Source organism: Dendrobates tinctorius, unplaced genomic scaffold (assembly GCF_039654945.1).
Source record: "Dendrobates tinctorius isolate UK_male_01 unplaced genomic scaffold, ASM3965494v1 ptg000162l, whole genome shotgun sequence".
Classification (NCBI taxonomy): domain Eukaryota; kingdom Metazoa; phylum Chordata; class Amphibia; order Anura; family Dendrobatidae; genus Dendrobates; species Dendrobates tinctorius.
The window spans coordinates 21,424,935-21,440,739 of NW_027361829.1; the positions used below are offsets into that span (position 1 = coordinate 21,424,935).

General features: G+C 46.1%; 1 non-coding gene across 1 annotated transcript; it reads right to left on the minus strand.

The window, feature by feature from the left end:
• Positions 1-14,442: 14,442 nt before the first annotated feature.
• On the minus strand, positions 14,443-14,628 carry LOC141052796 (U2 spliceosomal RNA). Its single transcript, XR_012220892.1, has one exon. It is a non-coding gene; the product is annotated as a U2 spliceosomal RNA (small nuclear RNA).
• Between the last annotated feature and the right edge of the window lie 1,177 nt (positions 14,629-15,805).

The following is a 15,805-nucleotide window of genomic DNA, read 5'->3' on the forward strand; positions in this document are numbered from 1 at the left end:
AAGTCTTTTGGTCTATTTCTTCTCATTCTTTGTCTTCTGGATTTTCCTGATCTTCTCCCCCTCTCACACTATCAGAGTCCCACTGTATAGTGTGAAACATCTTCTCCTGATCATCCAATAGGTTCACGGTCCCAGGAGTCGAATATGAAAATCTTCAGCTGACCTGGAGGAAATAGAAAAAAAAAGCGGAGTATCAGTCCTTACCAGAAATCTCAGTAAAATAATTAAGAAGTCTACACTGATTGATATGAACCATTTTAATCACCTTTTTAGCTTGAAAATTTGAGCAAAGACTTAACCATTGTTGTTGGGATGTAAAGCACTAGTCTATCATTAACCCGTTTGTAGTACAAGCACTCCCCCTCAATGGGCAGGGACTCAAGGGAATTGAACAGAGATGAGTCTCCATCCTTCTCCTGTGCTTTTACGAGATATTGAAGAGAAGAATAAACAAAGGGGGGCTCTCGGGTTTTTTTTAGTAACTGCAGCGATGACTTCTTGGGGATATTTGTCCTCGCCTGTGAGTGCAGCTTCCCTGGCTGCGTGATCTACATATGCATTGCCAAGGATGTGAGGGTCAGGAATTAGCCTCTGGTGTCCCTTGATTTTACAGAAGGACCATAATTTTGGAAATTCTTTACCCCATTGCTCAATTTGTTTTAGAATGTTTACATGCTGCAAGAGCTTGTTCTGAGAATCAACCATCCCCCTAAGGGCCCATACATTAAGATATAGAGTGAGTGACGACACGACATATGCGCTATGACTGAAGATATTCATTGGCTCTGGACACACGAGAATGACCTGTAGAGCTGCTTCCAACTCAGCTCTTTGAGCGGAGAAATGACCAGGGAGTTTATACTGCAGCAGCAATGGCTTAGCTGGAAACCACACAGCGAAGCCTGTGACGTAATGCCCCTCATGCCAATAGCAAGCTCCGTCAATATAGGCACAGGGGATTCCCTCTTGAAAGTCTGCTCGGAAGGGAGAGGGAGTAACATTAGCCTGTTCAATTTGACAATCGTGACTTTTTCCTGCATATTGCATCATCTGGGCTAAGTGATATTTCTCACCCACTTCGATTTGTAAGTCTCTAGTCTCAAAATCAATGATCCATTGGGCCATTCTCTGTGAACTAATACCTGAAGCTTTTCCCTTCAGCAAAGTTTTTAAAGTGACATGCAGGGTTTGTAGAATTAAAGGAGCAAATCCCACTATATGCTTCACTTGATTCATAGTCCAGTGCACGCCCAGTAGGTGCTTCATGCACTGAGTGAATCCTTTTTCCACGGGAGTCAGCAACCTGGAGTAATAACCTAGGGCATACAACTGACTAGACACTTCTGGGCTTTCTTTGGGCCATTTTTGTAGGAGCACTGAAGAAATAGAGATATCACCGGTGTGAGTCTGAATGTAGAAAGGCTGGGAAGGGTCAGGGTTAACCAATGCAGTAGCTGCCGTAAGGGCGCGCTTCAATCCCTCAAAAGCCTGTAAGGCGGCTCCCTCTACATTAACAGGGTCAAAGTCATTATCAACATTTTTCAATAAATCATACAGTGGTTTAGCCAAATAAGCAAAATCTTCAATGAATTCTCTGGAAAAATTAATAAGACCCAAAAATTTTCTGAGTTCAGTAATATTAGTTGGTATGGGGACAGCCTGAATAGCTTTAACCCTATCATGCATGGGCTTCTTTCCTTCTGCTGAGACAGACACACCCAGAAATTAAACCTCTGATTTCATCAATTGTACTTTATCTAGACTCATTTTGAGTCCTGCCTCTTGTAAAGCCTGACAAACATTTTCAAGGGTTTCTCTGTGTTCACATTCATCGACAGTTTGAATCAATAAATCATCCACATTCTGTAAGACTTTGTCTCCGTAACCCAGTGGTTCTAACATCTGAGCTAATGCCTGATGGAAATACACAGGAGAACTGTGAAATCCCATGGGCAGCCGCGTGAACAAGTATTGCACATTTTCAAAAGTGAATGCGAAGCGGAGTGCAGATTCAGGTGTTAGGGGTACTGAGAAAAAGCCATTTGCAATGTCTAAACAAGAAAACCCTTTACAATCACTCCTCAGCTGTGACATAACTTCAGGGACAGATGCAACAAGGTGAGCAGCTGAGGGAGTGTACTTATTTACAAGTCTCAGGTCTACTACCATTCGAAAACTGCCATCTTCCTTTTTTACAGGTAAAATAGGACTGTTACATGGAGAATTACCTTTCACAACAACACCTTGTTTCTCCAATTCACTGACTGCTACCCTTATGTAAGGGATTGCGTCCTCCGGAATATGGTACTGACGCTGGAAAGGTGGCAGTTTTTCACCATCAATTTTAACCTGAGTTTGCATTAACCCACAATCAGTTTTCTTTGAGATCCACAATTCAGGGAACTTTTGCTTCAATTCATTCTTTAAAGCATCATTGTCAGTGTTTTCAACATTTTCATTAGCACCTAATCCGAAGCTAGCAATGGGTAATTTATGACTCTCCTCCTCCTCTACAGGGACAATTACAGAACAGATAGTGGCTTCTTTCTTCCGCCACAAGACTTTGTTACATAAATCAACAACAATTCCCATTGCTCCCAAACCATCAGTTCCCAAAATAGTGTACCGTAACTGTGGGTTTACCCAAAAAGCGCATTGAAGACCCCTTTGCTTCGATCCCCCTGTGTCCTGAAATTTCAGGTTTACTGGATGACTTTTTTCTGCTTGAATACAGGAGTCCTCAAATTCTACAAAAGTGTAGTCTCAGGCAGTCCAGGGGGTGACTGCAATTTGTGTCGCGTTATTGAAACTGAGGCTCCTGTATCGATGAGGATGTCTTCCCAAGGCAGCCCCTCTATTCTCCCTCTGACATAAGGTCTACCGTCCTTGCCCAGGGAAAGGGGGGCAAGGAGGGTGAGGGGAACAGGGGGAGCACTCCATCAATCAGTGTTACCTGCCGTGGGAAGCCTGAAAAATCCATCATCCCCATCTGGGCACGGCTTCCGTCCAACAGCTGCCACCTCCGCCCCAAAGAGATCCCTGGTCAGGGTCCGGTCCTCATGTTCCCGCAGCTCCTTAATCAGCGGAGCATAGGGACGAGGAGGAGTGACCCCTCCCTGAATAGCATGGACCTCCGGGAGCGGATGAGTGAAAGCTATTGGGGAGGGAGCAGGAGCAGAAGGCTCCTGTGAGACTGGGTTAACCATTTGAAGACCGTTGTACTGCTGATACTGCCTAGGGTCATTCACTGCTGGATACGGAGGTCTAACTCCGAAAGGTGGTCTAGAGAACTCCCGGGTCTGTTGGGGGTTAAATGGTGCCCGGGGTTCTCGGGGTACAATCCCTGGTTCAAGGTTGGGACAAAAACGCCTAACATGTCCTAAATGTCCACGAAAATAACACAAGGGGGGACCTCTCATAGGATCCTGTGGGGGCTCTGCCGAACGGGACCTGCCCATTCTCGGCAGCTGCGCATACCCCCCCCGGAACTCCTGGCCTCCCCTAATCAACAGATACACCCCGAGGTGAATGGCATGCAAAAACATTGGACTCATCACCCTTCACCTCGGACTGCATCGTCCTAACAAAACACTTTCCTCCCAATTAGGCAAATTTTTTTATAAATTTAAGATGGATCAGGAACATTTGGTCAGGGATATTTTTCTCGGGGTTGAAGCAGCTTCACACCTAACCTAGGGTCTGCATGTGCTGGAGCTGTTGGGACAATATATCTTTCCTCAACTGTATCTGCATAAGCTGGAGCTGTTGGGACACTATATCTTGTTATGTACTACTTCACTCATTCTCCTAACTCTTCTCCAGTCTACAAGTGTATTTACATCAGCACTGTGTTTCGAAGCTGCAGTGTCCATCTGTGACATAACTGCTCTCAGCTGCTGCTGCTCGCACCCCTCCTCTCTGTGCTTCGCTGCTAGCTCCAGCATCTCGCTCAGCTGTTCTGATCTCTCCCTATACGCTGCCCCTCCCCGGGTGATCATGTTAACATATTGCTGTGTAAGCTACCTATCAAGAGCCTGATCAAAAGTTATGACTGTCTTACACAAAGCCACTACTTGGCTATTAGCTTAACCTAGCGAATTTTTTCTATCTAGTTCCCTGTTCTCTGTGGTAAACCATCGCATACAATTTAACCACGTGGTTTCCACATTAACCCCCTCCAGCTGGGGTGTGCCAGCATATTTCTCTGCCTGCTTCCGTAACCACTCCATATTTACAGTGGTCTACAAGGACGAGTTTTACTCTGTCCTAGTATCAACAAATGCAATTTAAGCAAAGTTAGATACTCACACCTCTCTCGAATGGAAGACCTCCTGCAGGCTGGGTCGACCAGATATCAAAAGAGGTGCAGCCGTGATTCCAGCCTCACTCGTTAGCTTGCCAGGCGTCTCCCCACGCCCTTTTAAAGCTTCTTGCTACCCGGCACAACAAATTCTCACGTCCTTGTAGATAGCTTCTTCTTAGTTACTCATCTTTTTATAGTCTTTTTCTTTGTCCGTGGTTTTATTAAAAAAATCGGGCAGGCGGTTTCAGAGCGATCACGAGAGGTTCTCCTTCAGGCTGGCTTCCTTTGACCGGTTTAACGTATGGCCATACGCGTTTCTTTTATTTTTTCTCTTCAGTCTTCTAACCTCCAAGCCCTCATCTGCAGCTTCTTCCGGTGGTCCTTCTGGAGGCAGCTCTCCGGAGCCGCTCCTCCTGGCTGGCAATCGCCACTTGTAAGAAAAAGTCCTACTGAGAGCTGGAAGAGTCGGGAAGAAGTTCCACAGACGATCTCTTATCAAGCTGAGGTTGAAGGTTTATTCGGAGATACACAGCAAAACAGATACAGAATAACAGAGGAGCTGGAATATGCGGGCAAAAACAGGAATTCAGACAGGCAGAGATTTGCTAGGAAGTCTGGCGATGGTAAGGCTCTGTGCCCTGGCCATGGTGAGGCACAGTGGCATGATGGCGATGGAATGGCCCCGATCGACAGTAACAGGGGCTTCTTATACATTATCAGAACAAAGAAAGCTGCATTTTGCCGCAGAGGGCGTTAACATTATAATTCTAAGGCGTTTTCATGGTAATCTACAGAAACGTGGTTTAGAAAAGAGAATATAATGACATAATATGAAGATATTAATTAACATTTCTTCAAGCAACACTAAAACCCATAAGTCATTGGTATCTATGGCTACTGTCCTAAAATCTTATCATTGTCTCCAGTCTAGGTCCCTAAATTCTTACATCCTGACATTTTAACTACTCTACTCTTCGCTACCACACTATCACGTATAAGCATACTGACCATATATTTGGTAACCTGTGACCCTATTGATTGATCCAATCTTCCTCTACGCACATCGGCTGAGGTTGCTAGGAGACATGATCTCATTTTCCATCCTCCATTTAATACATTTTATCAGCTCTTTTGTAAAAGTTGAATCTTCTCTAACTTTCAACAAAATGGCTGCTAGAGACAACATGGCCGCTCAGTATATTATGACTGACCATTCTCTTACAATTTGAAGTCACTTTGAGGGGTCTATATGGCAGAAAATACCCTAAAGTGACACCATTCTAAAAACTGCACCCCTCAAGCTACTCAAAACTACATTCAATAAGATTATTAACCCTTCAGGTGCTTCACAGGAACTAAAGCAACGTGGAAGGAAATGGACATTTTAATTTTTCCAACAAAAATTTTCTTTTAGCTTCAATTTTTTCATTTTCATATGGGTAGCAGGATAAAATGGATCCTAAAATTTGTTGGGCAATTTCTTCTGAGTACAGCGATACCTCATATGTGGTTATAAACCACTGTTTGTGCTCAAGGCAGGGCTCAGAAGGGAAGGATCTCCATTTGACTTTTTGAATAGAAAATATGCTAAGGGTCTTGTTCACACTTTGCCAGGTGGACAGGTGACCATTGAGCTCAGAGACTTCTTTCTCGAGCCCCGCCACCCTGTGCTCGGCCAGTTGTCTCAGGACTCTTTCTTGTTTGACATGTTCTTCCACTGTCTCTTTTATCAACTGTATCTCATGATCTTGTTCTCTTTTGGCCAGCACGTGTCGCACCACTGCTCCTTTAATTATATCGTCAAAGGGTACCACTGGGTCAGTCGCGTCAGCCGAGTGAATCATCCAGTTACCGTCCACCCGTGTGTCTAGTCCAATCGTGTCATCTCCCAGCCCACCATCCGTCATGTCACGAGACGTCAGGTCCGTAAGTTGGGCAGATGTACCCCTTTCTCCGGTCACTTCTACTTCTGACCTGTCCACTTTAGGAGGCATCACAGTCTCAACGTCTGTTAGCCCAACAGTAGAAACGTCTCCATCCCCCTGCCATACATCATCAAACATGACAAAGTCCTGGCCCCTCTCAACCCTTTGAGAGGGGCCAGGACTTTGTCATGTTTGCACTAAATTTCTAAATTTGGTGGCATACTACCACCTTGGCACTCAACCCCCTTTGTCATCTCCATCATGACTCTGTCCACCGTATCGTTCACAATGACCCCATGGTCGCAACGAACCCTGATGTTTTTCTTGGTCAGAGATAAGACGAGAGGAGTTCCTGTCAGAGTCACCTGACTCTTTGAATCCAGCCTACCAGAGACTCCTTCCCGGTGCAGCATCACGGTACACACCTGTGGCCCGTCGTTATCTGGAAAATACATGCCGCACTCTGAAAAAGTCATACACACACACTTTGGTTCCCCAGACATGTCCACTGAGGTACCCAGTGCTGCGCCTTTTGAAAACTCGGCCCCTTTCTGGACCACCATCCCAATTTGGGCCACCGTCCCCCTCTGGGACTCCACCCCTTTTTGGGTTACCACCTCCCTCTGGGACTCCACCCCTTTTTGGGTTACCACCTCCCTCTGGGACTCCACCCTTTTTGGGCTACCACCCCAATTTGGGTCACCGCCCCCTTCTGGGACTCCACTCCCTTTTGGGCTACCACCCCGATTTGGGCCACCGCCCCCTTTTGGGATCTCCCCATGTCCGTTACACAGGTCTTCTCAGACCACAGTTCACACAACACAGTTTATGTCTTTTTAACGATACCACACAAGTCCTTGCTGGCACCACCACAGCGCCTGCTGTCACCGATATTCGACACCACCGGCTGCCATTCACACACAGCGGCTGGTGTCACCTTCGTAACCTCGCCGAGTTACCTTAAGTCGCTTGTCCCCTTCGTAACTCCGCTGAGTTACAGCAAGCCGCTTGTCACCTTCGTAACCCCGCCGAGTTACAGCAAGCCGCTTTTCACCTTATTGACTCCCACTGAGCCACCGCAGGCTGAGTTGAGAAAAGAAAAAAAACACCACACAAAAACTCACGTGTCCTGTCTGTGTGCTAATCAGGACGTTCCATCTCCGCCTGAGACCGTTCAACACACAGGGCGCACCGGGTGCTATTCAGGGAGCGACCCTCCTCCCAGGTTTTCCCAACACACCGGCCTCACCAACACACCACACAAAACTCACGTGTCCTGTCTGTGTGCTATTCAGGACGTTCCGTCTCCACCTGAGACCGTCCAACACACAGGGCGCACCGGGTGCTATTCAGGGAGCGACCCTCCTCCCAGGGTTTCCCAACACACCGGCTTCACCAGGTCCAGGGGCTCAGTGGGTGCTCTTCAGGACATCCGTCTCTGCCTGAGACTGCCCAACACTCACGCCTCACCAGGTCCAAGGTCATACCACGTGCTCTCGGATGATTCTTCTCCCAGAACCTCCCAGCACTGACCCTCCAGGACCTTGCTCACTGAAGCCTCCAGGTACACAGTCTTTCCCAATGACCCAGGTCAGTACAACATGAATACCTGTCCGTTACCTGTGTCGGCCCCCACAGGCCCCACAGGTCCTCGGGTACCTCTTATTCGCAGAGGCACCCTAGCAATCACTAGTCTCTTTCTCACTGACCCCGGTCAGTAGAACACGGCTTTCACGACCATCACCTGCTGGCCACACAGGTTCTCGCACCCCTATACCACAGTGGTGTCCAATAAGTCTCTTCCACTGACCAGCTGTCAGTATATCACACAGCTTTCCCAACAGTCAGCCCTCCTGGCTCAGCGTTGCCCTTAGCAACCAAATTTTGCAGTCCTCTTCCGTTGCTCCTAGCAGCAAGGCTACAACATTGCCCATAGCATTCTCTCTGTAATCCCTGTGGTCACACAGATTAAGCATACACAAGCTCTTCAGCATCAGTTATCTCACCCATCAGGGTTCACTCATGGTTCCTTCACCACGCTGCAGAGATCCATTCCCTCCAGGGAATAAGGCTACTTTCACACATCAGGTTTTCGGCGTCAGGCGCGATCCGGCGTCGTGCCGGAGCGCCGGATCCGGCAAATATTTCATAAAACCGGATGTGATGGATCCGTTTTTCTGCTGGATCCGTCTTGTTCTTGACAGACAAAACCGGATCCGTCTCATCCGGTTAATCCGGTTTTTGTTCCGTTTTTTGACGGATTACGCCAGATCCGGTTTTTAAAATTGACCCTTGTGGCCTTCCGAACGGGATTGGCTACTGAAAAACTATATATAGCGTGTTCCTACAGCCCTTCTTTGACAGGTTGTAGAGGAGAAAGTGCAGGTTGGAGAGAAGAGCAAGTTACTGGCGAAGATGGATGTTGTGATTGGAAATATTTTGAAGAATTTGGCGGATTTTACAGCGGAGGCGAATCGTTTGAGGGTGATTGTTCTGGAGAAGGAGAGAGCGAGACAGCAGCGCATCAGGCATCGTAGACGACGTTTGTGGATCCACCCCATCACAGCCAAGAGAATGACGCGTGGGGTCTATTCTACACTCTGCATGGACCTTAGACGAAACCCGGATAAATTTTTTGGATATGTTCGGATGAAAATGGAGAATTTTGATTACTTGGTGGAGCGCATTGCACACCTCATAAGAAAAGCAGACACCTATTGCCGCTTCTCTGTTTCACCCGCAGAGCGTCTGATGGTGACTTTAAGGTAAGCCACATTTATTGGATATGCTCGCATCAGAGCACACTTTCACTGCAATCTTGTTGGTGGTAGTTTGTATCTACAAGTGTTATAGCTGAGTTTTGGTATGTAATGCTGTGATTTTAAACTAATTGATTGTTTTTTAATTCCCCACAGATTTCTTGCAACTGGAGAATCCCTTTCGTCACTGCATTTCCAGTACAGACTCGGGATTTCCACCATATCTGGAATAGTGAAGTACACATGCCGTGCACTGTGGGAGTCCTTAGCTGAAGAGTTTTTACCAGAGCCCACAACAGAGAGGTGGATTGAAATTTCTGAAAAGTTTCAACAGATATGTCAGTTTCCGAACTGCTTGGGCGCTGTGGACGGGAAACATATCCGCATTGTAAAGCCAGCCGGATCGGGATCGGAATATTTCAATTACAAGAAATATTTTTCCATTGTCCTCATGGCCATCGCTGACGCGGAATACAAATGTATTGCTGTTGATATTGGGGCCTATGGCCGCTCCAATGACTCTCAAGTTTTCAAACTGTCTGCCATGGGGCGTAAACTGTATGGAAACACCTTCCAGTTCCCACCCCCTAGACCACTGCCGCAAACATCTGGTCCACCTATGCCATTTGTCTGTGTAGGGGATGAAGCCTTCCAGCTGTCAGAACACCTTTTGAAACCGTACTCTAGCAGAGGATTGACAAGAACAAAACGCATTTTTAATTACTGCCTCACAAGAGCAAGAAGAATGGTTGAATGTACCTTTGGTATTCTGACAGCCAAATGGCGGGTCCTATTGTCTGCGATCAACCTCAAGACAGAAACTGTGGACGAGGTAATCAAAGCTTGCGTGGTACTCCACAATTTTGTTATCTGCAAGGAACCCATTTCCATTGAGGACACCTCTGAAGAAACCACCTTGCAAGATTACCATGACATTACCACTAGAAGTTCTGTGACGGTTTCAGTAATGAGGGACAATTTTGCACTATACTTTATGTCACCTCAAGGCAGAGTACACTGGCAGGATGACAGAGTGTGAAAGATTTGTGCCCTTAACCAAACTTGTGTACCTTCTGTACCAACAGTATATACCTTTGCCAACCAAAGTTGGCTATCTTGTCATGGTCTTACTATTTTTACCTTTAGGCCACAGGTGTGTACCTGGTTGTGTTTTATGAAAAGTATTTCACCTTGTAACAAAAGTTGTGTACATTGTTAGGAAATCACCAACAATAAACACAACATTTTAGGTGAAATACTTTGCTTCAAACACAACCAGGAACACAACTGTGGCAAAAAGGTAAAATGTACCCACAGTTATATACCTGGTTTTGAATACCTTTTTACCTTTGAAATACCCTGTATTTAACCTTTTGTTTAAACATAGTTCGCCGCAGAAAGAAATGACAGACAACCATTGTGAAACGATAATTTAACTTTTATTTAAAATATTTTTTTTTTGTAAAATGTTTTTAATGTGCAAAAAACTTTTTTAATAAAGGTTTTAAAAACAATAGCCATTTTTATTAAAAAACACATTACAAATCTGTGTAGTGTGGGGTGGAAATACTGCTGGAGGGGCTGCGGGACACTTCGACACTGGGAGTGTGGAGAGAGGACTGGGATCGTGGTGGGGAAGGAACAGTTAGAGGTGAAGGTGTGGAAAAAGCTACAGAATGGGTGGACATGTGGGAGGCAGAAGAGGTGGTGGGCGGTGGAGTGGAGGGTTGGGCAGGGACTGTAGGAGCAGATGATGTTGATGGCAAGTTGTATGGGGAAGGAGTTTGGTAGGGGGAAGGAGTTTGGTACGGGGCAGGTTGCTGGAAGTGGGGAGATGTCTGGTACTGGGGAGGTTGCTGGTACTGGGGAGGTTGCTGGTACTGGGGAGGTTGCTGGTACTGGGGAGGTTGCTGGTGCTGGGAAGGTGGATGGTATGTAATAGGAGGGGGAGGATGGAAAGTGGCTGGAGGGGGTGCAGGTGGAGGAACTACTGTGGTGGGAGGAGGAGGTTGGGAGGTAACGTGCTGGAGAGCACCGTGGCATGAATGCATTACATGCATCTGCTGGGTAGGAGAGAGCGTTTCCATGCGCTCCACAACAGACCTGAAAAAGGTGTGGTTTGGCGAAGATCTTGCTTCTGAATGCATGGTTTGCAGAAGTGTCTTCACCTCCAGAATGCTGGAGTTGATCTGCTGAAAGCCTGCGGAGATTTGCTCGGACAAGACTTTTAGACAGTTCTGGAAAGATGCATTCAGATGCAAGAACTCTGGCGCATAAGTCTTTTTCTGACCCCTCTGCCGCTGCCGCCCAGTACCCGCAGGTGTACTAGAGGTGGCAGGGGCAGAAGGGTGGGGTAAAGGGAAAGCGATCTCCTCACCAGCAGCTTCATGTAATGTAGGCGGCCACGATGCTCCTGTGCTGGTGGATGGGACAGATGGGTCGAATGTGTGGGAAGGCTGGGAAGGTGCAGATGTACCGGGGCGGTCGAAGTTTCCCTCGGTGCCGGTCTCCTCAGGGATCGCCTCAGAAGGGTCCAATCGTGCAGGCTCCCGAGTGCTGCTCACCGTGCTGTGGAATAAAGAGAAAAAAAAACAATTAAAATAGTGACATGGTATGGCCCTGGCTGAAAAAAAAAAGTTACATAGAAACATTTTTTTTCACATGTGCTGTGTAATATTTACCTTCTGGTGACCATTGTTTCCCGGAGGAACGACAGGGCTTGTGCGTACTTGTACTTGCTCCTGCATCCTCCAGATCCACTCGGGGCCCCCATCTCTTTATTGAACTCCTTTTTGAAACGATCCCTCACAGACCGCCACCGCTTCACAATTCTGTCCCCTGAAACGAGAAAGGAGTGGTTAGTATACAACATCAGTGTTTCCCAAACTCCAGTCCTCATGGTCCCCAGGGGTCATGTTTTCAGGATTTCCATAGTAAATGGAAATCCTGAACACATGATCCGTGGGGACCGCGAGGACTGGAGTTCGGGAAACACTGCTTTACATCAAGCAACCGGTACTGTATATACTTACGCTCTTTAATCTGGGCCCGAGCATCGAGGTCCTCCCAGCGGTCCACAAGGAGCGAACAGATTTCCTCCCAGAGTCGTCGGGTAACGATCAGGTCAGCATGGCGGCGGTCAGCCATATTCCATAGTGGCTCCCTTTCTCTGACGAGATCGATGAGGTGGTCCACGTCAATCCCTCCATCCTCACCATCAGAGTTGGGAGCACGCTGTGAAGGCTGTTAAAGAAAAAGACAAAAATAACATAATTAGCCTCCACAAAAAAAATGAAATAAAAAGTGCAAAAAAAAAAAGGAAAAATATTTATACTTACACGCTGGTGACCGCCGCGTTGCTGTCGCCGACGACACTGGGAGGCACTGCGAGGACCTCTTGGCCGAGCACCAGATTGGGAAGACTAGAGAAGAAAACAAAAAATGTTATGTCTTTGGATGTAGGCATTTGTTTGCTGTGTGTGGTCTGCAGAACATTGTTTTCTATGTGTTGTGTGTAGTGTGATGTTGTGTTTCTGCGTTTGATGCAAAAAACTTACCAATTGTGAGCCCACTCCAGGTGTCTGTCCACCCCTTCCTTCTTCTTCTGGGAGCTCCTCTTCATCTTGTGATTCCTGTTTTGAAATAAAAGGCAATGAATAGACATATATATTACAGAGATGATGGATTTTGGAAATAAAAACTTACCGTCAAACGCTGACGATGCGAGGGAGGGCTCCCAGAAGATGATGTGCTGTCTTCCTGCTGGCCACACTCCATGCCTGTGGGTGGTGTTACTGCTGCTGCCAGTGCTGCCAGTGCTGCCACTGTTGCTGCTGCTGCATCTCTTGGGCGGCTGTTGAATAAAGAGAAACAAAGGGCCAATGAATATCTTGATATTCCATGGCCCTAGTTTGGAGGAATGGGGGATTTGATAATTACCATCTCTCATCTGCTGCTGGACTCCCCTCCTGTTGTTCAGCATGCTGCTCCATTTGGGGTGGTGGTGGTGCTGATGGTGCTGCTGCAGTGGTCTCCTGCCTTCTCCTGCGCCTGGTTCCTGTCTTGGTTGGCATGTTGGGTGTGGCTGAGGGTCCCACTGTCATGCTTTTATATATGTGTCTTGTGGGCAGAGCTACTGAGCATGCTCAGACCAAAAAAAACGGATCCAGCCACCATAGGCTTTCATTGTGTGAAAAAGCCGGACATGCCGGATTCGGCGTGTCCGGCTTTTTCGCCGGAGACAAAAAACGTTACAGTAGCCGTTTTTTCCAGCCGCCGTATTGCGACACATTGCCGGATCCGGCGAAAACCGGATGAAACGCATGGCCATCCGGCGCGATCCGGCGCAAATGCAAGTCAATGGGGGGGAAACCGGATCCGGCATTGCATTTTGCCGGATCCGTTTTTTGTCAAAAGCGCCGGATCGCGCCTGACGGCGAAAACCTGATGTGTGAAAGAGGCCTTACCAGGCATGTGCAGCCATTCACTTGCTATCAGAAGGCAGCCCCATCTCTTTCAGATGGGACCTTCCAAAACGGACCAACCAGGTCCCTGCATTCACTCCATGTGACCTACCCTGGCCACCTTATATGGTCTGTAGCCACGCCCACCGGGTCACATGGCTATGACCTCATCACAGGTCCTTCAACCACTCATACACACTTTACAATAGCGTTTTTAACCAAACCCCTGGGTGGGTTTGTAGGTAACTGGGTCAGCCCGTCTCCCCAGCTACCTGGAGACTTCTCCCTGACACATTGAAACAGCACCTCAGCAGTATCACTGCTGATCAACACACATAAGTCTCCATATCAAGGCCACCCACCTTGAGATATATAATGGTCAATCAGGATTCTTCCATTTATCCTCTCTCCTAGGACAACCACACAGCACCCCCTAGCGGACACAGTGGTCACTACACCACAATATATATATATATAGATTCAAAATTTAAAAGTAAATTTCAAAATTTAAAAGTTGGCAGGCCACAAGAGGGTGACAATGTTTCAAAATAGCCATCATTGAGTCAGGAATGTGTTAGAAATTGAATAACTTAACTACACATGGGATGCTTGAATTAAGGCAGGGAGTTAATGAGGGCAAGGGGCTGTAGGCCTTGTAGCAGGTGGGTGTGCAGAAATGTATCTATCCAAAGCGAAACACATTACTGCAGCTTATCACACCTGTACTACCAAGCAGCAAAGGCTGAGATAGATCATTATTTAAATTACAGATTGAATACAGTACAATGCTTTCCATATAGAGGTTAATAATACTTGATGTAGCAGAGTTGGTCAAGTTAAATCAAGCCAAAGGAATTTGAAATGTGCAACGTGGACCAAGAAAAAACTAATGCAGAGCTACCAAAGTTGAAAAAAGCATTCAAATATTGCTTTGAAAAGACAACTTGCTTTGGTTTCAATTCAATTCAGTCTGTTTTTGGAAACTGGTTTAGAGAGAGCGCACCATCCCCGAAGATACTGCAATGACGGGGCGATACATGGAGTGAATAGAGCAAGCTCTTTATCCATCTCCCTGTTCTAAAAATCCATTTAATATATGATCCACAGATAGGGGACGTATCAGATATTAAACTGATAAGAACGAGCGTGGTTCCCCCCCACCCTCACCCCCCAACTGTCTGCTGAGGCTCCCTCAGGAGGCTGAAGCTGGCTGCTGCCGCGCAGCTGTTAAATACTCTGGGCCGCCCATTGTGACACGTGATCCAATTGTTCCATTGGCCCATTGTGACACATGATCCAATTGTTCCATTGTATTGTAAGGGTTCCAATGGATTGTGATGAATAAGAAAATGCTCACACAAGAACTGAATATCTAAATTGATTTACTTAATAAATGATAAGATTAAATAATAAACAATATAAAACTATAAATACATATGCATTAATCAGAAACAGGCATTATTCATACATTACATTATTCAGATATTCTCATCTCCATGTCCTCTCTCTGGTCTGTCCCATCTATTTCTCTGTGTCTCACCCTCTCTGCTCATCAGTACCCTCCTTTTATATGTAAAAACTTCTCTAAAGCCTTTGATGTCCCAAAGTAAATGTGAGACTTAAACAGTATCTATCCTTGGATGCCAGTGAGACGACCCCCTGAGGCCAAATAGATGAGATTTCACCAGCTGACAATCCATGGGCAAAGTTAACACACCCAATCTAATTATGGCAATGAAGGTCCTTTGTTGGTAGATAAGTGTAAGCCAGTTATCCTCTGCTTGGACAATTTGACCATCTGGTTGAAACAAGCTTCAATGACCTTCTAGGAAGGTTCAAAGAGCTGAGTATAACTGATTGAAACTATATCAATAGTTGGTATTAATTAATTGGAATGTTGAAACCATTAAAAATAACTCATAGTATACATTCCACCCCTTGGTTTCAATCAGTTTAATTAATTAACCTGCCACTAAACTATACCATTTTTCATTATTTGCATTGCTCATTTATATATATATATATATATATATATATATATATATATATATATATATATATATATAATTTATTTGCTACCAATAGAAAACCGCTTTGGTAAAAAATAACATCCTGGGCTTAAAACGGAAAAAATCAAAACAAAAACAACATTGGACCAACAGGTAATGAAATATCAAATGTCTGTAGAAATCTTCTTTCTTCGGATCTTCTTGACCGCAATTTTTAAATGGGTCTCTGTTGCAGGGAAAGCACGGGGATTATTATGCCCTCATCACTTTGGGGTGACTTCACTACTTTCCCTGGTTAGCAAAAGAACAGACTCTAAAGAACAGTCTGTCCCTACCCTTCATGACA